The sequence below is a fragment of the Pteropus alecto genome, unplaced genomic scaffold (assembly GCF_000325575.1).
Source record: "Pteropus alecto unplaced genomic scaffold, ASM32557v1 scaffold20, whole genome shotgun sequence".
Lineage (NCBI taxonomy): Eukaryota > Metazoa > Chordata > Mammalia > Chiroptera > Pteropodidae > Pteropus > Pteropus alecto.
Window position 1 is genome coordinate 14,494,696 of NW_006436298.1, and position 26,972 is coordinate 14,521,667.

The 26,972-nt window shown below is 34.1% G+C and overlaps 1 protein-coding gene across 2 annotated transcripts in view; it reads right to left on the minus strand.

Annotated features, from left to right (window-relative positions):
• The window catches only part of SSBP2 (single stranded DNA binding protein 2), a 251,578-nt gene that overhangs the window by 223,823 nt on the left and 783 nt on the right, over positions 1–26,972 (minus strand). The window lies entirely within an intron of this gene.

The following is a 26,972-nucleotide window of genomic DNA, read 5'->3' on the forward strand; positions in this document are numbered from 1 at the left end:
TCAAAGTGCTTGTACTCTACAGGAAGGAAAAAAAAACAAACACTACATTTCACATCCTATACAAAGGTAAACTCTTGAGGGATTAGAGACCCAAATGTAAAATATAAAACTGTAAAGCGGATAAAAGAAAATGTAGGAGGATTGCGATATCGGGGTAAAAAAGGATTTCTTCGGACCATAACAACACAAAATGCAATGTATTTATTTATGTGTTATGATGCAATGATTTAACCACTTGAAAACTAAAGATTCCTTATCAAATGAAGATACCATAGACAAAATAAACAGATTATATTACAGTGTCTAAAATCAAGAAGGATTAATGTCTAAAATATTCAAGAAATGCCTGCTGAATAGAGAAAATGGGCAAAAATATGAAGAGCCAATTTTCATTTATTGACTGAGCAACTATTTATTGAGTTCCTACTTTTCTAAGTACTAGGCTTACAGGTAAGTACAACACAGATAAAACCCTGACTTCAAGAAACTTGAGCAGGGGCAACAAACAAATACAGAATAAAATTAATGTACTATGTTCTGTTATAATAAATACTATGAAGAAAGATAAAGCAAAACAAAGACAGAGGTGATGAAAAGCACTCTTTTAGATAAGACGGTCACGGATATGATATTTCAGCAGAGATATGAATGAAGTGAGTGAGCCGAAGGAGTAAGGGGAAAGAGATTTCTAGGCAGAAGGAACAGCAAGAATAGGAGACGGTCAGGATAATAGATAATCATATATGAATGGATAACCAACCTCACTAATAATCAGAGAAATAAAAATTTAAGTAATAATATACCACTTTGCATATGTCAGACCAGCAAAAATATAATGTGAGATAATACCAAGTATTAGTGGCAATGGAGGGAAAGGGAACTTCCATGTACTGCCAGTGAGAGTGTAAACTAGTACAGCCATTCTGGAAAGCAAGCTGGCAGCACTTGGTGAAACGAAGTACGTGTATGCCCTGCAATGCAGAGATCCTAGTCTGAAAAATCAGAGTGCTCCCAAAAGTCCTTAAGAGGACAAGTACAAAAATGGAAAGCACAGAGTTGTCTGTGGCAATAGGAAGCTACAGACTCTGTATATAGGTCACCATCACTGGAGGACCAGTAAGTAATATGTGGTAGACACATACTCTGAAATGCCTTCAGCAATTACAAATTATGACATATATACACAGAGATTCAAATGGATAGAGGTTTTTTTTTTTAAAATATTGAGCACTGAAATACAGGGGGGAAAAAAAAAACCCTCAGACTTGCTTTAGAAAAATACAGTTTGTAGAGGTGAAGTTGTGTGGAGGGGGCCCCAAGAGCACTTAGAAATATTTACTAAGCAAGATTACCTATGAGTTGATATCTGTTGATGCAGGATAATGGAAACATGGGGTTTTGTTGTACTATTCTCTCCACATTTATATGTTCAAAGTTTTCCACCATCAAAGGCACTTTTTTAGAGTGCTGAGTGAAAAAGAAACAGATCTATAGCAGAATACCACTTATATAAATTAAAAATACATATGTGCATAAAACACCACTATGTTTTTTAAGGATACGGACACATCCAAAAACATTAGTATGGACATCTATGAAGGGAGAGAATAAAAATGGAAATGGTTCATAAATGAGAACCATTTTAAATAAAATAAAACGAGAAAGGAGCCTTGTACTTGCCAAAGCTGACAATGTGCCATTACCTGAGGAGTCTGGTTAATTCAATTTTTTTCACCTTAGGTCAAGAAAGAAAACATTAAGCAAATACAAAGCTATAGGACTACAGAGGAGGGATAAGTAAATCTGACTTGGGAGGAGGGGGTATTGCTGCCCCATACCTTAGACTCACTAAATCAGAATCTCTGGGGTTGGGAAAAGGTACTACTGTTCGGTTCCATTTCACAGAGAAGAAACTAAAGGACAGTAAGTGAAATAACATTCCAAGCTCATAAGTCAGCAAGTAGAGAAGGTGGAATTCGAGCCCAGAGCCAGAACTGCCACCTTTTCACTGTGCTACCACTGCGGCACCATTCTAATTTAAAATCGGTATGCTGCGTCCATATTGAACTTCCTAAAATATTACTTTATCCCACAGTGCCACTGTTCTTGATAACCACAGGGAAAAAATTACATTTTGTATAGATTATATACCACATCCAATCATCCTCATCCACTTTTTCGAGAAATATTCTACTCTTCTCCAATATAAACTCTCTCTTCGAGCCACTCTAGTCTTGCTTTCAGGATACCCATAACACCTCCAAGTCTCTGAACGCTTTCTCCAAACTGAAATATCTCTACTCTCCTCTATACTTATTTGTATCCCATATATCCTACAAAGTCCAGTATTCCACACTTTCACATCATTAACTGAATGAACTAAAGTCCCACAGCTACTCCAAGAAGCTTCCCTAATGACTTGAGCACACACCTTTTCCTTGTTTAATTTCTCTTACACTTACTCTCTGTGCCATTCAATTAGCACCTATTACAGTAACACCTCATTTATCCAGCATCATTGGGAAAGGAAAGTGTTCATCAGAACAAATTTTCCAGACAACTTAAGCATTAATTTAGGAAGCAATAAAGTGGAGTGAAATTAATTTAGGAAGCAGCAAAGTAGACTAGTGCTTTTACTTTAGTTATAGACTTAGGCTCAAATCTCAGTTCTGCCACTTACTAGCTAGGAGGATTTAAGCAAATTGTTAACTGTTTCATTATCTATAAAGTGAGGCTATATTACCAACTTCACAAAGTTGCTGTGCATATTAAAGAAATCACATGCAAAGAATGTGATGTAACATCTTTAAATCATGGATACAGTGGTACTCCAAGTACTATTATGCACTAAAACAAAATCATTGTTTATGGAATATTCATCAAATGTACTATATATTTTGAGATTTTTCTCAGAGGATAGTGAATGTAAATTAATCACCTCTTGATAATTCATTCAATGTTCACGCATTCAGTAAACATTCATCAATTCAGTAAAGCTACAGGACATAAAAATCAATATAAAAATTCATTTCTATACACTAAAAATGAACTATTATAAAGAGAAATTTAAAAAACAACCTCATTTATAATAGCAGTAAAAAGAATAAAATACTTAGGAATATTTCACCAAGGAGGTGAAAGATCTTTTTGCTGAAAACTATTAGTAAGAAGAATAAAATACTTAGTAATAAATTTAACCAAGGAGGTGAAAGATCTTTTTGCTGAAAACTATCAGACACTGATGAAAAAAACTGACACAAATAAATGGGAAGATATTCCATGCTCATGGATTGGATGAATTCATATTGTTAAAATGTCCATATTATTCAAAGTGATCTACAGATTCTATGCAATTCCTACCAAAATTCCAATGGTATTTTTCACAGAAATAGAAAAAACAATCCTAAAATTTGTATGGAGCCACAAAAGACCACAAAGAGCTAAAGCGATTTTAAGAAATAACGAAGCTGGAGGCATCACATTTCCTAATTTCAAACTATATTACAAAGCTATAGTAGTCAGAACAATACAGTATTGGCATAAAAACAGACACATAAATCAATGGAAGAGAATAGAGAACCCAGAAATAAACCCATGTACATATGGTCAATTAATTTATAAAAAAAGAAACAAGAATATACAATGGGGAAAGGATAGACTCTTCAACAAACAGTGTTGGGAAAACTGGATGCCCACATGCAAAAGAATGAAACTGGGCTCCTATCTTACACCATATACAAAAATCAACTCAAAATGGATGAAAGACTTGAATGTAAGACCTGAAATCATGAAACTCCTAGAAATAAACATAGATAGAAAGCCCCTTGACATCAGTCTTGACAATATATATTTTTTAGGATTTGACATCAAAAGCAATGGCAACAAAGGCAAAAATAAACAAGTGGGACATCAAATTAAAAAGCTTCTGCACAACAAAGGAAACAGTAAAAAAGCAACCTGCAGAATGGGAGAAAATATTTGCAAGCCATATTTATTATTAGGGGTTAACCTCCAAAATATAAAAGAAATACATACAATTCAATAGCAAAAGGAGAAAATAAACAGATTTTTTTTAATGGGCAAAGGACTTGAATAGAGATTTCTCCAAGAAGGCATACAAATGGTTAAGGGGTATATGAAAAGATGCTCAACATCATCAAAACTCAGAAAAATGCAAATCAAAACCACAATGAAATATCACCTCACACATGTTACAATGGCTATCAAAAAGACAAGAGATAAAAAATGTTGATGAGGATGTACAGAAAAGTGAAAGTTTGTATATTGTTAGTGAAAACGTAAATTGGTGCAGCCACTATGAAAAACAGTATAGAAGTTCCTCAAAAAAATTAAAAATAGATTAAATTTTGAATTTTTTAATATGTAATTGTAAAAAAAATAAAGCTAGAATTACCATATGATCCAGAAATCCCACTTCTAAGTACTGTATATATCAAAAGGAAATGAAAACAAGATCTCAGAAAGATATATGCACTCCCAAATTCACTGCAGTGTTATTTAGAATACCCAAGATATAAAAACAACCTAAGTGTCCAGTAATGAATAAAAAGATAAAGAAGATATGATATCAACATAATGGAATATTATTCAGCCACGAGAAAGGTCATTCTGCAGTTGGCGACAACATGGACTGATCTTGAGGGCATTATGCTAAATGAAATAAGTCAGACAGGGACAGACAAAGACAAAGACTGTATGATATCATATGTGGAATCTAAAAATTGAAAAGAAAATCTCATAGATACAGAAAACTGGTGGTTACCAGAGGCGGGGGGTGGGAGGGGAACTACATTACTAATACTGAGAATACAATACATGTAAAAATAAATAAATAAATATTTATCAAGACCCAACTATGCAAAGGAACAAAGGATTCAATAGTGAATGAAACAAACATGGTCTTTGCATTCATGGAGTTTAGAGTCAACTAGTCATTAAGTAATTTCCCTTTGTGTTATAGAATAGAGAAGTAGGCAAGGACCAGATCATTCAGGGTTCTGCAGGCCACAGTAAGGAGTTTGAGTTTTATTCTAATTATAATGGGGGGTGACATGACAGGATGGATAACGTAAATGCACCAAGTATTTCATGAACTGTAGACTTCCTCATTTTTTTACGGAGTTAATATTGACTAATTAGACTTAGAGCATCTATCCCAAAACAAAAGCAGCAACAATGATATAGAGCAATGATTTTTGGTTTCTAAAAAAGGAGCAGTACTTTAAAAAAAAAAGAGAAACATCTCTTGTATCTCATTATATAAAAATATTAATAATGGAGCTACCCTAAGATGGTCTCATTTCATACTATGATATGGTCCTTATTTCAAACTGTCCCCTCTTTCTGTTCTCTCTAGAAAAAACGTTTGAAAGCAGGGATACAGAATTAAGAACTCTGGCCTAGGAATCAGCAGTTTCCAGTCCTAGTCCTGACTCTGACCTCACAGCACAGTGACCTTGCGTGAGCCATTCAATGTCTTTAGCTCCAACCTCTCTTTTATTAAAGTGAAGATGATACCTGACATGCTTACGACACACAATAGCAGTGTAGATCAAAAATGATAATGTTCAAGGGAGAGGGTAATCACCAACTAGGTTATAAACTAGAAACTACATTTTTTATTGCTTTTGTAATAAATTGTTTCCTTGATTGATGTCCAAATAATACTGAAATATTAATGCACCAAAACATGAACTAACAGTAACAAATGGCCAAGCCGATTTACAAATTAGTAGGAGTGGCATCTAATGGAATCAACACTTACTGAAACCCTAATACATGTGAAGTCCTATATGAGGCAATGCTATAGACAATTGCAAAGAATAAGCAAATTTGGTGCTTAATGGAAAATGAAGTTTATCTTTTAATTACTTATTGAGTGAAAAAAAGTCAATGAGTAAAAGAGTAAATAATATACTCTCAGTTTTCTCAATAATTTCAACATATTAAACTTATTTACTTTTTATAAATCACTGAATTAGGTTATTTTTTCCTTAAATAGTTCATCCAAATTAGCCTATCTTCAAATAGGTTGGATTTGCTCTTTAAAAAAAAATGGAAAAGTTAAATAACTTGCAGCAGTTAGACAATGTAAATCTCAAATGCAGTAGTTAAAAATAGACTGTATACATATACAAGAAGATGGATAGACCTAAATCGTTTCCCATGGAGCTGGAGGTTGTAGAAATGTGGAATGAAAGTAGATAATAATAAATGACTGAGTGAATGAACAAATGTGAATTAAACAGCAGAAAGTCCTGCCCGACATGAACCAAAGGTTCTGTACCATGAACTGAGGAGCATTAGAAAACGCTACCTTCCATACTTACGGTGGGGAAAAAAATAGATGGGTAGATAGTTATTTAAATACACTAAATTTTATAATTTAAAAGACATAATTCTAAATGGCTGATATTATCTCCTTTTTAATCCAAAAGAGAAAATATATGGTAAAATTTAGAAAATACAGATGCATAAATAAATCTTGACAGACATGAAAGAGACACAGAAAAAAACACTAGCTTTTTCCAATGGTTGGTTGTTTTTTAAGTGAGAGGTTGTATTTCTATCCTGGTACGTGAAAAGACATCACAGATAACTTGGCATCACCAAAATACGTAACTCCTGTCAAATACATACGTTTTACTCTATTTTTAAAGCAAATGCTTTATTCTCATTACTACAAAAAAGAAAACAGCTACAAAACAACTGTATTTTTCAAAGAAATTTTACATAGTCAAAAATATATATGTAACTCTAAAAATCTGCAGGCTTACTTGAATTTCATCTCTGCTGAAAAGTGAACTTCTTATTCAGAGTGACAAACTGAAATGCACTTATTGTTACCATAATTCCAATTTATATCTTATCCTTTGAGTTTACATCATTGATGAGATTTTTTAAAGAAATACAATTTTCTCATTGTAAGGAAAGAAAGCTTAGTCCAAATCTAAACAGAAACTCAGGTTTCTCTTAAGTGGTAAAATTTCAGCAGTTGCACTTTGGATTACAAACGAACCAAAATAATGAACATTTTACTTCCTGTTATTCTTCTCTAAAAATTTATTTAATAAGTAAACAAAATCATTTCTAATAGAATTTTTACTGTGGCAAAAAATACATAAAAGTTACCATGTTAACCATTTTCAAGTATACAGTTCAGTAGTGTTAAGTATATTCACATTGTTGTGCAACGTCTCTAGAGCTTTTTCACCTGGGAAAACTGAAACCCTACACCCATTAAAAAATAAATATTCAATGGGTTCAAAGATGGATTCTATAAATACTGAAATGTGTGACCTTCAATTTCTAACTGGTTTTTGCCTCAGAGTATTTGTCTATAAAATAGAGTATAACATCTACCTCACTGGAACTGCAAAATGATGAATAAAGTCATTAATTTAGTGTCCTATGTTCCTTAGGTCATTCAAATACGTTAATAGTTTATTAAAAAATTATACATTAACCCTTTATCTTTTTTAGATGATCACAGATTTAAAGAATAATGACTAATATTTTCATAGAGAAGTAGTGCCCTCAAGAAGTAATCACAAAATAGTCTCTGTGATTGCCAAGCCAATGAATCTTTGGCAATATCCTATGGAAAAGTATCTTTACTTATGCCAAATAAGGGAGAAAGATTTCTTGGCTGCCTTAAGAAGCTTCGGGCTAAAATGCTTATTCATTTCAAGTATTCCAGTAACCATTCCAGTAAAGAACTGTAAAAAATAGAAAGTCAATTACCTTATCCAAATAGCATTCAATTAATATGATTTTTTTCAATTTCCAGGTTTCAATATATCTATGGAAGAGATCGTCATGCAAGTTAGAAGAGATCTTTTCCTTTCCTTGAGAAAAAATTAACCATTTTTCATAGATTACTTGGGAGGGAAAATAGCCAAAACTTTGCTTCTTCCCTGTTGGTTCTGTATAACTTGGGAAGGCGATAAAATAAAACCCAAATGTAATTTTCTTATAATATTAACTTAAATGAAGAAATGAAAAGGTATACCTTCATTTCAATTACCATGTCAGGAGAACAAACACTTTTGCTGTTTTAACACTGTAGCGCATTGGAGCATTGGATTTCAAGGCCTTAAAATTGGCTTCAAAAGGTGGTCTTTGATTTGATGTGTTACATCACATCAAGGTTATCTCTCATATTATCCACTTATGTGAATTAGAAAATCTTAATAGTGATCCTTAAAACGTTACATCGAAAGCAGAAAACCATAATCAGAATCATAGTATAAATTTATTTCAGAAACTAAAATATGCAAAAATTAATGGCATATGATATTAAACCATCTGGCTCTTCATTTTTTTTTTAATTCTTTTTTCTCAATTTCTAAATATGAAAACTATAATTCCCTTTTTTCAAAGTAAAGTGACAATCTATGGCCCGCAGTATAAATAAATACTGCAACATAAACATATATTTAAAATTACTGGTCTTTATAGAGCAAAGTAATAATAATTTGGAGCCTAGAATCCAACACCTGCAATAAATAGTAACACAAATGCACTCTATAAATTTACTCTTAGTATCTAGTAAATGTTTTCAATGTTTTAAATAAGAGTTTTGCTTTTACATGTTCAATCTCCTATCAAAATTCTACTAAGATTAAATGAAATCCATCAAACTTAATTTTTAACTAATCTCTGAATCATAATTTACTAGAAGAAATGACAATTTGCTTGTTTTTCCTGTTTCGCTATTTTTTACAAGCACTTCCTTCCCTTTTTACAAGTACAATAAATTACATATGCAAATAAATAAAAGGAAAACAAGCAATCAGCATGCTGCTTTTATATGGGGTATAAAGCTTTGCACACCCTGGTTACTCTGAGTGGTTCATATAGGAAAAACCCTAACTACGGGTAAAATTAAGTTTTGTCCAAGTGCACCTATCACTAAGAGTATCTTATGCCCTTTCTAGTAAATATAAAAAAGATGCCTCCTCTCCTCAGCTATTTTAGTAGCTTGGTACATTGCTGGGTCAGTAAACTCTTGTCTTTCTAGAGAATTAGAAAACAGCACATTCAAGAAACATTGAATTTCTGCCTTTAAAAAGAAGTCTTAGAAAGAAATTCTAAATTATAAGACTCCAACTTGGATAATTTCAAAATATTTAAATTTCTAAAATATTCTAATGGACTTGTTAATATTGTAGCTATTGTTTTCAGGTAGAATAAATATGTCCAGAATCTCCCAATAACAGATACCGGTCTTATTAAGCTCATTTTAATGTCAATCAGCAACATAAAATATTATCTGTCAACAATAGAAAAAATATATATGAAAGTCCCAACAATCTCAGAATTCCACTAAATGGAAAATATAATTTGGAAGTCAGCCAGAGAACCAGTCATATAGTAATAAACAAACAGTGGGAATAGAGAGGGCTTCCATGACTTTCAAACATCAGATTCCCATCAATACATCAATGGCTGGAAGAAAAGGGTCAGAAACACCATTACAGCCACATAAGTGGAAACTCATTAGAAAAAATACTGAAGTTCTCCCACTGATAAGCTACATATTTCACATAATGTGAATTTATTATACTCTACCTAAATCTACCTGGACTATTTAATGTCAAACAGGCCCAAGAATCGTCCTTTATTGTCCTCCAATTTACTGACAGATCACATCTGTTAGGAAATCTAAGAAATTATTAAACCTAGATTTCATTGATTCCTTTATTTTCTACGTAACTCACCTTGATCTGATCAAATGTCACAATTAGACAGCATTTGCCTGTAGCAATATAACTTAGGAAACCGAAAGATCTCCCATAAGCCTGTCATAGTGGCTATTTTTGTCTGAATAGGGCCCTGAACACTAATTAGTACTTATCTCAACTTGTTAAATTTCCACACATTGAAAAAGATATGAAACTATTCTCTGCCCTGAAAAAGGGAAGGACATCTGAAAAATTTAAAAACATAATCAGTATTGCAATTACCTGAAAAAAATCAAATGTTAACTACAGAGATCATCAGAAATGTACATGTTGTATTATAAATACGTATTTGAAGTAAATGGGCAAAAGGATGACTTTTTTTTTTATTAGAATTGAGAGTTAAGACTTTTTATTTTATTTGGGTTAAAGCTACTTAAATGAGTTGGTCGATGATGTGGAAAAGTAACACCAACCCATACCTATTTCTTTGCCTTTTATAATTTCTTAGATATATAGATTTAAAAAGGTCATTGTTAATTTGTCAAATTATTTCCATATTGATAACTAAGAAAAATGTGATAAAATAGACAACATAACAAAGTATCTGTAAGCAATCTTTAATACTTTAAAGTCCTGATAAATCTAAAATAAGATATTTTTCATTTTGGTTTTTGTATGCAGTTTGACACAAATATCTCCCTCCCTCGACTTTATTCTAAATGACAGCAGGATACTATAAAACATACACAATTCTTATACATTCTAAAGCTCCTAACCTTGCCAAGTCGAGCAAAATAATGAAAAATATACCCATAACCGAAACAAATTCTCAGTACACACCATAGAGACAACCAGCCAGCAAAGAAAAATGGATGTTAAGTAGAAATATTTTTCTATATTTAAGAAGTATTTATAAGGAAAACATTTAAAGATAGTACGATATACTCTTAAGCCAGTACCATCAATGCCTCTCCAATCAATAACTGGTTATTTTACAATTGATATCAAAACTACTGCCCTTATTGGAAAATTTTTCAAATAAATGCCACTTTATTCAAGTTCCCAAGAGAAAAATCAAATTGACCTGCATATGCTCCTCACTGTTGATTTTAAATGAAGATAGCATGCTAAATTAATGACCAAATGAAAGTACTTAAAGAATTTTGCTTAGAACAGCAATGGTTGTAAACTTTAGTTAATTCATCTCATGCTAGATGTTGCAAATTATATTAAATATATGTAGAAAAACTTAACCTATTGTATCTATTATAACTATATAACAAAAAATAACAACCCTAATCCTGTCAGTTACATTTCAAAGTTCTTATAATCATGAGATTTATGTAAAGGGTAAACATGCTATTAATGGTATGTTACACAGGACTTATTCTAACTTATAATTCCAAATGTTTTAATTAAAATATACTTTTTAATAAATAAGGTATTTGTGTTTTATAAATGATAATTCAAACATATTATGTCAACTTCCCTATTGACAGGGCAAAAATTTTATCATAAAATATTATATAAAAATAGAATATCAATAATAAACCATACTCTATATCATTTTTGTCTGTTTGCCTTCCACTGAGATTAAGTTTATCCTGTTACAAATAATTACCAGTCCATCTGTGCTTTATTACATCAAGTAAATAGAACTGACACTTTTTAACACTTCAGATGACTTGTTTCCTGTTTTCAAGATGATAGAACATAAACTCTGATCAAGTCACTTTCCTGCTAAAAACCTTATAGTGAACCCTAAGTAGCCTCAGGATCATTTCACAATTCTTAGCCTGGCTTTCAGAAACTAGTCTTTGCTTATCTCTATAGTCTCTACCAGCTTCCAAAATCACCCCTCCCCCAAACACACATACAACTAAAGTACTACTGAACTTTCTGTTTCTAGAAAGGATGAAAATCTCACTTTTCAACTTCTCCCAAGCACAGGCTGTTCCCAGTGCCAAAAGCCCTGTTTACGTCCCTGGTAGGGTTTATCTTGCTCACTGCTGTATCCCCATTGCCTTATACAGTGTTTGGCACAGAGCAGAATTATGAGTATTTCATGAGTGAATTAAACTAGAGATTTTAAAAGTTCTTTTTTTTTTTAACTTTTGTTTTTGAAGGAGGGATTTACTGGGAACTTGAAAAATAATAAATGCTCATGAATGTTATCTTTTGTTGCCTTTCCCCCTCATTTTCAAAAAGGTATTTTTTAGTCAAGTGGAGTTGATGTTTTCCTTAGTAAATAATATCAAAAGTTTTACATGCAGGTATGGATAGAGAAAAAAATCAAGAACATCATATGATTATTTTTTTTTCAATTTGCTTATGTGTTTAAAAAGTTTTTACTTTATTACTTAAAAAATAAAAAGTTTTAAAGAGTACTGCTGTATTACTATAAAAGGGGGCTTTACTCAAGTATTCTCATTTTTCCCCTTCTACCAATTTAAAAAGTAAAAAATGAAATTTAGAGATACATTATAGAGAGGAAGGAGTAAGAGTATGCTAACTTGGAGAGATTTTAAAAAATATTTTCCCAACAAACTTTTGCTTTAAAGTCTAATAGCCTGATTGGTAGCCATGGCAGGCAGCTAAGTTTTTAAACTATTCCAAAGCCACTACTTAAATATGTTCTTTTTGTTCCAATCTCCTAAGATTGATAAAAGCTTTTTAAAAATCAGTTGACAAAAAAAGCTAGCAATGTAACCCCACCAAAGTATCTCACACCAAACTAAAAATTATTTTTAAAAATTCACATACTCAGTCACTTCCTATGCCCATCTACTAAAGCGAAAATCACTTTACCTACTGCCTTCTTTCCCTTCCATGTCCCAGAGCATTCCAGTATTGTTATCCTTTAAAAGAAGAAAAATGTGGTTCAAAGCAGGGTCCCCAACCCCTAGGCTGTGGGCTGGGACCCTGGCCTGTTAGGAACTGGGCCACACAGAAGGAGGTAAGTGGTGGGCAAACCAGCAACGTTTCATCTATACTTGCCGCCACTCCCCAGCGCTAGCATCACAGCCTCAGCTCCCCCACAGATCATCAGGCATTATATTTTCATAGGAGCACTGCCCCCGGGTGCCAAAAAGGTTAGGGACCACTGGTTTAAAGCAAATGACAAAACCTCTTTACAAGATAATAAGACCAAGAAGTGTTTCCCAACAAATGCCTCCCCACACAAAATCACCCAAGTAAAAAATCTATATCCTCTTCTAGTCAGTCTTCTCCCCACGCTTTCTTTCTCAAATGGAGGCTGTTCACATCTGATGTCTTCACTTCCATGCCTTATAACAAGCACTTAAAACACTGCATTTTAGCCTGGGTTCACGCCACTGACACTACCTAACGTCACAGATGATCTCTTCTTCTAAGAAGTCCCCTTCCTTCCTTCTGTGATGTCAATCCCGTATGAGTTTCCCTCTTATCTCCCTAGTGTTCCTTTTTTTTTTTGTCTCACTCTCAAATTCTTCTTCCCTTAAGTTCCCCAAGGTTCCATCTTTGATCTCTTCACTCTTTCTCCCTGGACATTCCCATGAAGATGACTTCATTCTCATGTCATGGCTTCAAATGATAGACAAGCAAAGAAAAATTGGCCATATATAAGGAGTAAAACAGAAAAAAACTAATCTATGCTGTTAGAAGTTAGGATAGTAGGGATGCACAGTGTGTGTAGCTTCTGAAGTGTTGGTAATGTTCTTTTTCTTGATGTGGGTGCTTGGTCACACTGGTGTGCTCAGTTAGCAAAAATTCATCAAGCTATATGCTTATAGTATGTACACTTTTCTGTATAAATGTCACACTTGGAGAGTTATTTTTTAAAGAGAGAAAGAATGAACAAAACCTGAGTTCAGATTCCAAGACTGACATGTGTTTATTACTTGTCCAAATTACTTATCCTATTAAAGCCTTCGTTTCCTCAGGATTAAAAAGGAGATAATACCTACTTCACAGCACCATAAAGAATAAAGTGCCTAGGACAATGCTTGAAACACAGGTACCTTATGTTTACAAATGTTACTTCTCCCCGCTCCTTTCTCAATTCTGTATCTCCAGCCTAGCCACACTCCCTCCACACTGCAGCTCCAAACCACTTATCAGGTTTCCTCCCAAAGTGCTCCCTCTCTAATGGCACCTGAAGAGCAGCACCACCTGGACTCTTCATCTTCCTCCTTGCACCTATCTGTTCTTCCACCAGCAGTCCCTCTAAGTCTATGACTAAAACTTCTACCCACAATTACAGCCTACTTTCCACATTTAGGCCACCAAGCCCTGTGTATTCTATATTCTAAGACATCCACTAGACTGCCCGTACTGTAGAAAAATGGTTTATTACTGTAGCAGCTTACATATTACAATAGCTTCTTAACCTATGTCTCCTCCTTTACCCCACCCTCTGTATTACTTCCAGAATGATTCTTCTAAAATGTGTCTCAGATGATGTCACTTTCTGCTTACAATTACTTGCCTCCCAGGTCAAGCTGTCGCTCAAGGTCATTCTTGAAATAGTTTCTGTTTAACTTCCCAGATTTATCCCCTAAAGCACATCCAGTCACATCAGCTTTCTTGCAGTTCACCAAACATACCATAGTCTTTAATGCGTCCATGTTTCTGCACGTTTCTCTTGCTATAATACTTTTTACTCTCCCCGCCCCCCGCCGCCCCCCAGTCCCCACACACACACACACACACACACAAACACAGTTTGGGTAACTTTTATTATTTAATAAATATCCTCTTAGAAATATCTCCTAAGACTACTAAAGACATAGGCTGCATTCAATGTCCTTTTTCAGAAATCCCATAGCGCTTCCTACATAACATTATAATGCTTGTTACCCAGTGTGACAATCACTGACAGTGGGCCCCTTCTGGATAGTGAGCTCCTGGTGGGCAGAGACTGCTGTGTTATTCATATCTGGCTCAAGAGAGTTCAACAAAGGCTGACATATGAGAGACAGTTTACATTTCTTAAATGAATAAAGGAATGTGGAAACAGCAGAAGCAATATTATCCCCACCTCATTAAATGTATACAAATTTATACTATCATAACATAAATGGATTTTTTTATTTTAAATGCTATTTTGACAAAATCCAACTTTTTAAAAAACTCTATTTTCTCAAGCCATTCTATACAAGGAACTAAAAGATTTGTTTCAAATTTTAAAAAAATTAAAACTTCAGTATTGCCCTGGATCTTTTCGATTGGCCCGGCCAGATCTACTCTCTACCCTTTTAGCCCTGTGAGACTTAGGCGCTGATCTATATTATATAGTACGTCACCAGGGTTTCCTCGCCCTCTGGTTCCCAGTTGGCTTCTACAGAAAAGAGGCATCAGCTGATGAGAGGGCTAGAGAAGAAAGAAGATACCCTCCCTGCTAGGCCTCCAGTCTCTATTTACAGAGGGTTTCACAGTGGCTGTGGTCCTCTTCACAAAACCAGAGTTCCAAGAGGGGGTGACCTTTCTGCAATGACCACGGTGCTCAACCAGATTCTGGTAACTGCCCTCTCCCTTTTTCCTTTCAAGACCTAAGACCAGTGATGCTTCCGTTGTTGCTAATTCCTAGGTGATCCTCCATCCCTGGTTGGTTTTAATCTTGCATATGCTTTCATTAAACTCCCTTCAATTATCTTTTCAAGAGAGCTCTCCTGCTAGGGATCTGGCCAATACAAACACAGAAACATTTTGTTAGCTAGCAGCATTTTTGGCAGTGCTTGCTATATTACGAGTTCTCTTGTTAATGATATCCCCATCTTACAGAAAAGCATCAACAGCCTTTAATGTTTTAGTTAAAACATACCTATACTCTAATCTTTCTGGTCCTGAATTTAGAAGGCCAACTCACTTGTATAATTGACTCAATACCAATTTCAATTCAAAATGAATTAGCAAGTTATTTCCCAACATAAACTCCTACCTAAAAAATATTCCCACTATATACACACATACACATATGTGTGTGTATGTATACGTAATGTCTATTTTATGGTAAGAAACTTCATTCAAGTTTTCCCATTATAGTATTTCGCAATGAAAGAATAGCAATATCAGTCTCTCAGTTTAATTCAGGGTTTAAGAAATGCTTATTGAAACACCTTTAATAACATCCTAATAATAAGTGTTGCTTAAATGCACTGATAAAGTGCAATCATTACGTAATTTTAATCCAATTATAAACAACAAATGGCACAGGATGCTGTGAAAAATGAGACGAAAGAACTGTTTCTATTTTTTCTAATAGTACTACAGAAATGACTATGTAATAGACTCAATTTGGTTGTACTATTGCTCGTGGACCACATGGAACTTTCCAGATGTCCTAGTCTAAAAACAAACAAAAAACCAACAGGCCATATGTCGGTTGGATGAGACAATAAGTAGTGGAGACTCATAATTAAAGGAGAAAGGGTTTTTTTCCTAGATATTACATATTCCTCTTCTATGTATTTCTGACTTTCAAATTTACTAAGTAATTTTGCCTCTGCCTCTAGATACAGAAAGGAGAAACAGCTTCGCCTGAAATTATAACCTGAGCTTCTAAGCAGCATCTTATACTCTCTAACAAGCATTGCATCCAAGTTGTTAAATCTCAGATACCACCTAAAGAATTTGGAGATATTTAAAGAGCTTTATATTTATAGCTTTTGGTAGCTATAATTCTACCTACCTTTTTATCAGCTATAAATGCTCTCCCTAACCTTCTTGCTTAATCTCTCTCTTCTCTATTGGCTCTCACCCCAATTAAAAATGGAACTATCCAAACATTCCCATTGCACTCCCCATTCTCACAACTCACATTTTTATATAAATAACACTGAGGCAAAAATAGTTAAAATGAGCAGTACAGTCAGAAATCATAGTTTCAATCCAGACCACTCAACTTACCATGTGGCCTTGGACAAGGTATATGATTTCAGTGAGACTCATTTTCTCCATATGTAAAATGGGGATTCTATTTTATGAAGTTACTAGAGGGATTAAGCAGGAAAAGAAGCCAAACACAAAAAAGACAAATGTTGTATGATTCCATTTATACAAGGTACCTAGAAAAGTCAAATTCACTGTGACAGAAAATAGAATGGTGGTTGTCAAGGGCTGGAAGAAAGGGGAAATGGGGAGTTATTATTCAATGGGTACAGAGTTTCAATTCAGAAAGATGAAAAGTTCTAGAGATAGATGGTAATGATTGCACAGTAATGTGAATGTACTTAATACCACTGAAATGTACACCTAAAAATGGTTAAAATGATCAATTTTATGTTATATATATTTTACCACAATAAAAACAAAAACAAGAAAAAAAGTATTCTACCAATAATCTATATCGAAACTTTCTCTTCCATATTGGAAAGAGGCACAGGAGCAAAAAAAAGCTTCCCTCTCCCTGCCACCAACCCAGCTCTCCAAACTGAAGCTAATTGGCATAGGAATACAGAAGAGTTCACTGATCAAAATTAGTCTTAGCTTTCACAAATTAGAAATCCAAACTACCCTAAATCTCAAACCAATCAACTTATATAACAAATTTCAAACAAAAATCAGGTTTTATTATCATATAGCACTTTTGGAATTCAGTAATTGTATCGGATTGTTTTTAACTCATACTATAACAGTATTTTTCATTTAATCAAAGTACTGACATGAACTTTTAACCATCACCTAATCCATGATTCTCTGTTGAATCAAATCCATGACTAAGTCTTCTTAAAACATATACATTAATTTCTCATTTTAAAAGAGGCACCAAACTCATGAATCTTGGCCTTAGAATTTTATGAATTTGACCTCAAAGGCAAAGGATGTAAAAACAAAAATAAATGAATGAGACTATATCAAACTAAATAGCTCCTGCACAGCAACAGGAACCATCAACAAAACAAAGAGGCGACCAACCAAATGGGAGAGATTTTCAAACACCTCCAATAAGGGGCTAATATCCAAAATATATAAAGAACTCATACAATTCAACAAAAAAGCAAACAATCCCATTGAAAAATGGGCAGAGGAACTGAAGAGATACTTCTCCCAAGCAGACATAGACATAGCCAACAGATAAAAGAGAAGATGCTCAACTTCACTAGCCATTAGGGAAATGCAAATCAAAATCACAATGAGATACCATCTCACACCTGTTAGAATGGCTATGATCAACAAGATAAGTAATAATAAGTGTTGGAGAGGCTTTGGGGAATAAAGAACCCTCATATACTGCTGGTGGGGATGTAAATTGGTACAGCCACTATGGAAAACAGTATGAAGTTTCCTCAAAAAATTAAGACTAGAATTACAGTATGACCCAACAATCCCTCTTCTGGAACTCTCCCAAAAAATTTTGAAAACATTTTTCCATAAATATATATGTACCCCAATGTTTACTGCAGCATTTTTCATGGTGGCCAAGACATGGAAACAACCAAAGTGTCTTTTGTCAGATGACCAAATAAAGATCGAATGGTAAATATATACAATAAAATACTACTACTCGGTCATAAGAAAAGATGAAATACTGCCATTTGGGACAACATGGATGGATCTTGAGAATATCATGCTAAACAAAATCAGTCAGATGGAAAAAGTTGAGAACCATACGATTTCACTCACATGAAAGCAACAAACCAACAAGACAAAACCTCATAGACGCAGACAACAGTTTAGTGGTTACTAGAGGGAAAGGAGAGAGAAGGGGAGGTAGAAAAGGGTAAAGGGGGTCAAATATATGGTGACAGAAGGAGATGTGACTCTGGGTAGTGAACACACAATGTAACATAATAAGATAATGTATAGTAGAATTGTATACTTGAAACCTATGTAATTTTATTATCCAGTGTCACTCCAATACATTTAATTAAAAAATAAAATAAATATATAGATACATCCTGAAGATCTTTTCATTATTAATTGAGTAAATGAACGAATGAGGCAGCTGTAGTATAATACACAAAACACTGACCTTGAAACCAAAAAAATCTAAACATGGCTCAGCCCTGCAACATAGTATTTGTATTACCCTAACTAGGTAAGTCAAATTCCATTTATACTCTGAACAATCAATGGGAATTATCATCTCCCTCCCAGAATTATTACTGAGATTTAAATAAAATAAAGCACATTAAAATATCTTGAAAGTATAAAGTATAATCCCATTTATATTATTAAATTTGTTAAAACACATTTTATTCTATCAAAAATTCATATTAAAAATATATACATTTCATAGTAATACAACTAGGTAATCTCCTGTAGTCCTAAAATTCACAGAAAGACTACTCAATTATAACAAACACTTCTTTAGAAATTACATGGTACCAAATATTAGAAAAACTGGGGAGAAAATGAGCTAGCTATAGTGATAACCTGTTGTGATATATAATAGGTTACATTTATCCCACAAATATCTAATCAGAATTCCAAGCATTGTGCTAATCGATGGGAATACATTGGAGATGACACCATGGTTCTTGTCCTCAGGGAGTTTCTAATCTAACTGAGAGATGAGACATTAAGCTAAAGATCACCCAAATAATTCATTAATTTATGATGTGAAAAAGGAAGAGTAGAAGTTGCTGTGTGAGCACAGAGTAAAGGGGTCTAAACCAATTTGGGATATTTCATGCTAGTTATACTATTCTTTGTCAACCCAATAGGTTTTAAGTATTCAATAAATCTTAGCTATTTCTATCATCAACATTATTATAAAAGCTGTTATCTTCCACTGTCCTCATTAGGAACAACTGTACCCCTGGGGTTTAGGAGATAAGAGACAGTCAACCTTATTACCTAGGAAAACCCAAATAAACAAGACCGATCATCCAGTTCCTCAGTAAAAAACAAAACCAGGCCCCAGGAAGCATAGCTTCTCATCCCAAATTTGACTCATATTATACATATCCTTGAGCAATTATGCTGATGCTGAGAAGTTTCCTCAATGGTGCTTTAAACCTGCCTGAAATGCTCTAACCCCAAATATTCTCACAACAAATTCTTTCAATATTACTCAGGTTTCTGCTTAAATGTTTCCTTCTCCAAGAACCTTTCCTTGACTACCCACTCTAAAGTAGCCTCCCAGTGACTCTAAATTACATCATCCTACCTCATTACTTTACAGCACTTATGACTATCCAAAATTGCCTACTACATTTATTTACTTTATTATTATGTTTCTCCTTCCAACTTGAAAGTAAGTTTCATGAAAGCAGGGACCCATTTTGTTCTCTATATGCTCAAGATATATCTTCCTTGACAAATATCCCAGTTTTGTTTAGGTAGTTCAGGTACAAGGGAGCAATGTTTCCAGCCCAGAGGATGAAGGATGACTGATTTAAACCAATTATGGTAATCCCATTACCTCTGCCAGTAATTGGTTTAGGAGAGAGAATTTGACAGTTCTCTTCAATAAGGCATAAGAAGCTATCTGCTAAGCAACTTCAAGAAAAGGTTTTCCTCCCTGATTAGGAGACATGGGAAGAAGGAAAAAACTTATCCTTTTCCCTGCCTTTATACTTGGTTGTATGAGTAACTGATACGGGAATTTGATGCAGAGATGTTGCATTCCTGAGAGGGAAAGCTGAGGATGGCAGAGAAGCTCATCCTGAACCCTGATGTTCTTGATTCACTCACTCCACTCTAAACCTACCTCTTCCAGACATCCTTTATATGAGATTTGTTTTGAAATTCTGATCAGTTAAGCCATTTTATATCTCCTGTTTTGATATCTGCAGCCAAAGCATGATAAACTCTTAAGCCTCTGTTTCTTCTGTAACATTAACAGAAAATAGTACCTACAGTCTAGTGGATCCTTGAGGGAATTAAATGAGACAATGCAAGTAAAGGCCAAATATAAACAAAACACTCAAATGATAACATTGTTATTGTTACTATTAAAAAATAACTTTCTATGACAAAACTCCACAAGCTCTTTTTGTAGTAGTTATGATTTTGTTATTTTACAGAAAACATTTATTTTAATCCTGTTTAAATAAAATAATTTTTAATAGAATTCATTTACTAACTTTCTTCTATCAGTTGCTCTTGGTGCTTTCTCAAATAGCTTTCTCAAGTAGGTAAATAAAAGGAGAATCAAGATAAATATCAGATCACTAATAAAAAATAACCATATTAATTTTAGGGGAGAGCTTGTTTTTTCCATCAGCTAATCTCTTAACTTACAAGGACAGTCACATATAGATTTTCATCTACTATTCTTACCTGCATAGATATTTCATTAGTATTTTAATATGGCTTAGATTATATTAATCAAAAATTAAAACTATATTAATACCTACAATTACAAAAAATATTTAAAAATTGAAAAAAAGAACAAAGTGCTATACTTCAGTCTCTACAATTTTTTCTATACCAAATTACTTGTTTTATATGTCACTGAAGCAAAGTTAATACAGAAGATCAGAAGTAGGAGACCTGCAGGTCACTGGTTCAAGCTCATCCAGCTGAATTATGATTTAAGAGGTTATGATGGTTCATTACTGTCAGAAAGCTGTTTTAGAGTCCTACATGAAATAACCAAAATTCTTAAAGTAAAATATGATGGTAGTTTTGTCATTATTAAAGAAGTGACAACTGAAGTTTCTCTTTTAAAGATGAACAAGGAACAAATATTAAATCCTCCATTGCACCAGAACTGTCCAGGCTCCTCTAAGTCCCATCACTATTAGAAAAACATTAGCAGCTCCCCTTTTCAAAAATATTTAACTATTAAATATTTAACTATTAAATATTTAACACTATTAAAACATTAGCAGCTCCTCTTTTCAAAAATATTTAACTATTAACTATTAACTATTCCAACAAAAATTACTAGTTATCTATTATGATCAACTTTAAATTTGGCAGCTGCAGGACTATGAAAAGTTACCTGGAAAAACTATTCCTCCCTGGGTGGACAATTTTCCACCTGTTTTTCAACGTCCTCACACAATGAATAAGACATACAGTTTGGGGATAGAAAGAATAGCCTCTATTATTTTTCTAACATTACTGAAAAAGAGTAGGATATAATTCTTGGCGGATCACTCTTCAGATCACTCTTGGCAGAATACATGTACATGGGGTTTTGATATAATAGTCAAATAACTCTCATAGTCCCAGTTATGTTGTTATATACAAAACGTTACATATGTACATACCAAATCTGATAAGCAAAGTTTAAAATCTAAATATAATCACTTATTTTTTATTCTAAACTCTCTTCAGATATTAGCAAATATATCTTATTCTACTGTTCCAATGATACTTTAAGTCCTTCATTGGGGAAACAATGTTATTAATAAAAGTAATATTCTAGCATTTGTTTACAAAGGCTCATATATTACTAACAAATATGACTCTAGCATGCAAATATTTCATATCATTCCCATGCCAATGTTGAAGCAATAATGTACACATTATAGAAAATATTCTTATACTCCAAAATTATAGTTATCTTCAATACATATTTTTAAATTATATATTCCCAGCATCATGTCTTTTAAACCCAGTACAGTAATCCTCAATGCTATGCACCAACATTAATGTAATAGTTGTGATCTCCACGGAAGAAAGAAAACTCTAAATTCAAATTTTTTTTTTTTCCAAATTTTTACTTCCAACTCGAAACTGCTCGGGTGAAATGTTAATAAACTGCAATCTACGTATTCCAATCCCTACCCATAGTGTATGTTTTAATTTTAAAACAAAATAATTCTATTTCCTAGTAGCAATTAAACATAAAAGACACATTTGGTCCACTAATGCAGAGTAATGAAAATTTAATGATTTTTTTCATCCAGAATTGGTTTTCTATGGCAAACTGACTTTAAAGTATGGGAATAAATCTTTCGTTTTTTTCTTTCACAGCTCTTAAAAAAGAAGAGTCAAGATAAATCATTTGATAAGCAATGCTAAAATTTAACTCTCAACATCTTACATATTTTCTTTAGGTTTATTCCTTCAAAAAACTCATTTTTTGGATACTTCTTAAATAACAGAAAGAACAATCAAAAGAAAAACTCTCACAAACAAGATGACGTATTAGGTACAAATTCTTTAGCATTTTGGAGGAAACATCTTCTGGATTGGGAAGGGGAGAGTCAACTTAATACCTTACTGAAAATTTCATTCCCCCAGAATGGTATTCTTTCATTAGTTTTAGAAATCTTGAATTCCGTTAACTGTGTTAACTGCTCGTCAATCAAGTTTCTAAAGATCTGTATTATTTCACTTGTCTTAACTTTATTTCCTTCAGAAAGGAAGAAAAGGCAAGTTCAAAACTTTTAGGGGGTGACTAAATAGTAAAAAATAGGGAGATAAGGTGATGCTGGCAGATACTAATCCAATAACTTTCTTTTATACAGAGTAAGATTTTAATGTTCATTTCTATGACCATGTAAAAATGTCATATTTGTTTCTTGGTATTTGAAGTAAAAGATTCATAATTTAAAAACCAAAGTTACTTTCAGGGCCTCAGGTTAGATGCACAGTTTGATTTCTGTCGTTTCTTATTAGTTTACTTTATTAGTAAACTAGTTACTGTCTGGTATGTGTACAATACATTCAACTTTGCTTTATAGCAGATTTGTCTTTCTGTACTATGTTTTTTTTATTTTTTTCTGCACTATTACATACTTTCGGAAGTTCAAATTAGTTTAATAACAAAGTAATATCACTACTTATCAATTTGCAGGTGGCAGTTATCTTTCTGTGGCAGTATGACTTAAAGTTCAGCAACATTTCATATAGGAATTGTTCACAACTACAGTGTTTACTTTTAAAACTTAAGTGATCAAACAAAATTCCTAGAAGAAAAAAACTCTTTATTATTTAGGCTTCTAAGTAGCACTCCTAAAATTTCTATGCCTTCCCCATACCACGCACATATCTGCAGTCTACCAATATGGAGGGTATAAGCATCAGGGTCAACCAATGGTTAAGATTACATATCTGATCAAATCTTTAAAGTCTCTAATATCTGATTATGCAATGCTGTTCCCTAAATCTGTAGCATTCTACCCTAGATCAGGAAGGCAATCTGGTATACTGAAAAAGTATCTTTCAGTTTCAACCACAGGTTCTAAAGTTAGAGAAATTTGTGTTAGAAACCCAGCTAGCGGTGTATCCCTGAGCAAGTTACTTATTTTTTCTTATTTCTTTAGTGGAGAAAAACATCACTATCTTGCAGAATTGTTAGGAAATTAGAGAAAATACATATAAAGTGCTGAACACAGTCTCTGGCACACAGAATGACAAATAATAATTACTGTTCTGGGCTATTTCTGAAATACAACTAAGCCACAGAATGTGGAACTCAAACTTTCTAAGTCCTTATTTTGGAGGTCATTGAAAAAGTTTTCATATTGAAAAAAATTCCTTTGAGTCCAATATCTTCACTTATTCAAATATTTATTTGGTGCTTTCAATATAAGAAGGCACTACCCTTAATGTCAAGGATACCTCAGAAAAGAAATTAGAAGTATCATCCCTTGCCCTCAAGAAACTTACATTTAAGAGGAAGCTAGACATGAAACAACCAATTGCATAGTTACTTAATTACGTTTGTGATCTTTGCTAAAAAGAAAGCCTACTAAAGGGAAAAATGACCCAACAGGATCAGAATTTAAATTTCTGTACAAATGTCCCACCTCCCTCCAAGAGTTTTCAATCATTTCCTGTATAATTAAATCTAATCCCAACCTTTGTATAGACTTGATCCATCTAGTTTTTAAAACAATAAAGTAATTCACCTGACTGGCAATTTTTTAAATTTTATTTTTAAATTATAGTTGATATACATTACATTAGTTTCAGATATACAACATAGTGATTAGACATACACCTTATACAGTGATCCCTCAGTAAATCTAGTAACCATCTGTCACCACACATAGTTATGATATTGTTGGCTATTTTTAAGTTCAGAACTGTGTACTAAAATTATAGAAACTGCATAAAACTTACAAATTAATTTCAAGTATTCCAATGGTGATTTCTTAATGAGAAAGCAAAGATATAATTTGGTAAAAACTTGTCAGCTACCCACCACGAACTCATGTTAGAAAACATTTCTTGATAGATTATAAAACACAATATTTTTATTTTATGTACATGACATTATTCATGACTCATTTTTCAGAATGTTTTATTAAAGTAAAATATTGACAAACTTATTACAAAACATAAATTATTTTTGTGATTTTTAAGATCAGAGCAATTCTAATTTATTTACTAAAAGAGAATTCTTCTTCACTCAGGTAACCTTTTAATCTGCCACCTCAAGGAATTTTTGTTTAAATCTGGTGACATCCATTTTAAAGACAATTTCAAGATTCCTATTTTTAGAAGTTAGTATACTGTTGTAGAATAGTGCCATTAAAGTCCTAGAAAAACATAAAGGGAAAAACTGAGCGATCAGATTAATGCCCCTACCAAAATGAAACTAAGTTCATTCTATAAAATATAATCTACCTTAATGTTTGTCTTTATTCAAACAACATTTACCTAGAAACTAATACAACAACGATTAACCCTGAACAGTCATTGTTAATTCTCCAAAAGTGGCCTCTTCACCTGTATTTAGTTCATAAGGCAAGCCAGTCCAGGATTCCTGATGCCAATTATAATGAATGGAAGAAATATATTTAAATCAAATAGCACCATCTAGCAGAACTCTCACCACTTTGCTTACAACAGTAGATGTTACTTGGTGTTCAGTTTGGTAGATCTGACAGCAAAAGTGGCAACTATTTGTTTTTATGACAGAATCCCAAAATTAGAGCTAGAAAAGACCACAGACACATCAGGTCCAACTTCCTCATTAGTTATCTCAGATTTTTTTTTTTATATTTTTTTACAAAGTTATCAGGATACAGATTAGATTCAGCCACTTCTGGGAGTCCACCTAAATTTTAAAATTACTTTGATTCTCAAAGTCAACCACCCCCCAAATAAATAGTATTATTATGCCCCTATACATTTCAATTCCTTCACTCCCAATAACATGAAATCCGAATGTGCTGTAATCATCAAAACATACTCCTCTAAATGTTTCTGTTTTATCATATATATTACAACCAAATGATTAAGGCACACAAATTAGGTTATTTCAAAACTTCAATTCCAGTAACTGCTGTTTCTTAACCAGGCTATGATGCTGTCTTTTATACATTCCTTGTCACAGTAATAAGATGGTAAATGTAGCTCCTCAGAAAATACCTCTGGGAAAAAGAAAACAAAAAACAAAAACAGCATCTCTCCGTTAATTTTTGTTTTTGTTTTGCTACATCAAGGCCTGCCACCCCTAAATCCCACGGGGATATGTGTGTTGCTGCCAACCCAAAGATTAGGAAATGCTCCCATCCCTAGGGCACAAGAAACTTTCAGGAGAAGACTACTAACTGCTTAAAGCAAGGAGGGAACCTCGCGAAATTAGTTTCTATTTACGCAGCTATTTCCGTGCGCAAGGTAACCAAAGTAGCTTTGGGGAGATGCTCTCAGACTTTGTCCCAGTCTGAAACCCCTCGGAAAAGGAGAGCGTGTTCAATGACACGGATAAACCTCACCCTTGGAGTGGAGGTGGTTACTGGGAATCACAGAACTGCTGCAAAGAAAAGAGGGGTTCTTCCTCAGTGGTCACAGGCACTGTTCGCTCTCGTTTTTAGTAACAACCAAATCACCGTTACAAGTACATAAGAATAGCAACAAACAGCCCCGCTTCGCAGTGTGCCGTGACGGTGGCATCCCGAGCACAGAGGGGCTCTTTTTTTTGCCAGCCTCTTCTGGGCTCCCACTGAAGTTAACACCTGTATCTCCAACATAACCCGAGTAAACAACTTCTTTCCACCTCTACACTTCTCCCCTTCCCGCAAATCCCTTTTCGGACCACTGCCCACTGCCCACCACACACAACCCTCCTCGCGCGGACCGCCGCGACTCACACAACTCCCCTCCGCGCGCCCCACGACCACCATCCCGCCCGCCGCCGGGGTAGCTGCGGCCCCCAGATATTTGGGAAGCAGCAAGTCTCCCAAAAAAGTTCGCCAGCCGCCGCCGCAGAGTTGGGTCGGCTGCGAGAAGCAGAAACGCCAGCCTGCTCCAGCAGATCCCGCTTCTCGCCAGCACACTTTTCCTCCCCGGGAACTCGGTCCTTTTCAGACTCCCAAACTTCAGCGGCGTCTCTGGTGCCCACTGCTCCGCGCCCCAGCTCCGTGAGGCGCTGGGGGCTGAGAGCGCCGCGTCCCTTCTCGGGACGAGCCCCCACGCCCGCACACGCCC